This window comes from Canis lupus, chromosome 14 (genome assembly GCF_011100685.1).
Source record: "Canis lupus familiaris isolate Mischka breed German Shepherd chromosome 14, alternate assembly UU_Cfam_GSD_1.0, whole genome shotgun sequence".
Taxonomy (NCBI): domain Eukaryota; kingdom Metazoa; phylum Chordata; class Mammalia; order Carnivora; family Canidae; genus Canis; species Canis lupus.
Genome location: NC_049235.1, coordinates 46,275,052 through 46,277,690, shown reverse-complemented (window position 1 = coordinate 46,277,690; position 2,639 = coordinate 46,275,052). Strand labels below are relative to the sequence as shown.

The 2,639-nt window shown below is 39.0% G+C and overlaps 1 pseudogene; it reads left to right on the top strand.

Moving 5' to 3' along the window:
• Window positions 1–209: 209 nt before the first annotated feature.
• On the top strand, window positions 210–279 carry LOC119876990 (annotated as a pseudogene).
• Window positions 280–2,639: the final 2,360 nt, after the last annotated feature.

Below are 2,639 nucleotides of genomic sequence, written 5' to 3'. Positions count from 1 at the left end.
TGGAAAAATAGGCTCACAGTGAATATATAGGAGGGATAGGTTTCGGGGAATGAATGTCTCCCCCGAGGATGGGACGTGGGCTCTTTCAGTTAATATGGATAAAACTTAGCAAATAACATCACCCAGAGGAAGAACTGTTCCCTAAGGAAACTTGAAAGAGAATACCAGTGTTCCAACTGGGGTCAGTTTACTCATTTAGATATTAAATAAAGACTATACTTTCAGGGATCATTTCTATAGTTTGTTATTAGATATTAAATAATAATGTAAATATATGTGAATGAAATGATTACACAGCTTTTTTTTTTTTTTTTTTTTTTTTTTTTTTTTACACAGCTTTAACCTCTATCTTTGGGACAGAATGGTAAAGGAAGATGAGCAAAAACTGATACAGGAAACAGGAAGTAATCACAGATCAGTGACTTAAGAATGGGAGGAGAGTCTAGAAAGCACGGGCCAGTATTCATTTGCCTCCCACCTACAGTCAGTATTCCTGGGTTTCTGTAGTGGGTACTTTTGCAGAGGCTCATTCATTCATTCACCTAATCATGTATTTGTTGAATATTTTAAAGAGAAATGCTCCCTCTTTCTTTATATATATATAGATTTTTTAAAATAAATTTTTAGTAAATATATTTATTTATTTATGCAACACCCAAAAAGGACAAGAATTATTAGAGTAATAATCTTCACCTGACAAAAGCTCTAAACCTAAAATAATTACAGGCAGAGAATTGCAAGTCCCCTGTCAGTGCCGTGATGGTGTGCTCCAGGCCGAGGGTCTCAGAGACAGGCAAGTTTCCTACCGTCCTCGGGTCCTTCTCACCCACCAGAACCTGAGCAGGACCCAGGTAGCTCCCACCCAAAGTTTCAGAATAGCCCCCCATGGACCAGACCTGAAGTGACCTATAGCCTGAAACCACACCCAACTGAGCCCAGCAAAACCCCAGAGTCAATGCTTACTCAAAACCTGTAAGGAAGAAATAAATATTGCTTCTATGGGAGGGCTGGAGTTGTTACATAGCATGATCACAGCAAAACCCGACTAACATGAGAAGTTGAACTTAATTGATCATTGTGCTCCCATTCATCATTCGCAGAGCAGGGCAGGCAAGTTAAGAAATTCCCCTCGCAGAGTGTTGCTTGACTGTGGCCCGACAGTGCCACTCATTAGAGAAGTAATTTGAAGTCCAGAAATCAGGATGGCATTCCCATGTGCTATAATCTCAGAAACCCTGGATAATTATTTGCAGCTGTTACTCACTTCTTTATTCATTCTAATGCTGCCACTTCCAAAGGGCTCACTGCGAAGTCTTTTGCATATATGACCTCACTAAGGAATATCTCAAAAACAAGATCGTTATTGAGATTATCCTCATTTTAGAGAAACTAAAGCACAAAGAGGATAAGAAATGCATCCCAAACCACACCAGTGTAAACGGTGGAGCCAAGATTTAAACCCAGTCAACTTCCAGAGTATATTAAACTGCCACTTTTGGAATCCGTGGGGCTTACAAAAACTGTTCACACCTCCCTACCGCTCATCTAGCCCTATCCACAGATCGTTCTTGCACCCTTTGCTCCTTGTCAGGCCTCATTGATTCAGGGTTCTGACTGGGTTTGAGGAGCCCACTTGTCAACCGATTCCAAGTATTGTCCTTATGTAAATAAATCCCCTGATGACTCAGAGGTGGTCCTGCTGGAGGCAGGAAGGTGGGTTGTGAGCTGGGAACCTCCTGTCAGCCATCTGGCCTTGGGCTACTGGCTGGCTTCTTCCTTACCTTGGTGGATTTTCACAAAAACCACACAGTTGTTTTTTACCACGAATTTTCTTTTCCTTTCCAGGAAAGGCTATGTTTCTTATTTTTGTCTCTTTAGACACTCAATATCCCTTGCCCCCACTTTTCTCTCACTGCTCTTACAACTTTGTGTGTTTTTCTTTGGTTTACAGTCTTTGCTTTTACTGCCCTCAAAATTCCTCAAGGGCTTCTAAAGGCTTTTTATGTTTCTTCCATCTTCTCAGGATGCAGTGAAAGGCATATTTCATTCAGGTGGATCCAACATTGTACTTGGAAAAGAAACAATCCTTTCTGAGATTGTTTAGCCAAAAGAAAAAAGAAAAGTAAAATTTCTGGATGATAAAGATAATACGTGTTCATTGTAGAAAAATTGGAAAATATAGGTAAGTAAATATAAAAGCATAATTCTTCCCTCCTGAGATTACTGCTTTTGGTTAATATGTTAATATTTTGATATATTTCCTGTCAGTCTCTTAAATGCATTTTAACATAATCATGATTTTACAGTACATGAAATTTAGTAGCTTGCTTTCTCGGTTAATATTATAGTGTAAACATTTTTCCCAAAACCCATAAAAATTACTAGAAGACTGTTTGCCAAAGCATGCCAAGGATCACGGGGCTCTAAAAACATCCCACATATAAAAAGTATAGGGACCATGGTCAAACACTTTGAAAGACAATGCATGTGACTTGGCCCCATCTTGGAGATGTATAGTGGCTTATTTAAATATCTGGAAAGCTGTGCAGTAAGTAATCTGTTTCATTTTATTTACTTAACAATTCCCAAAGATGTTAGAACATGCATCCCATTTTTTTGGAGGAACAACTATTGAAGTC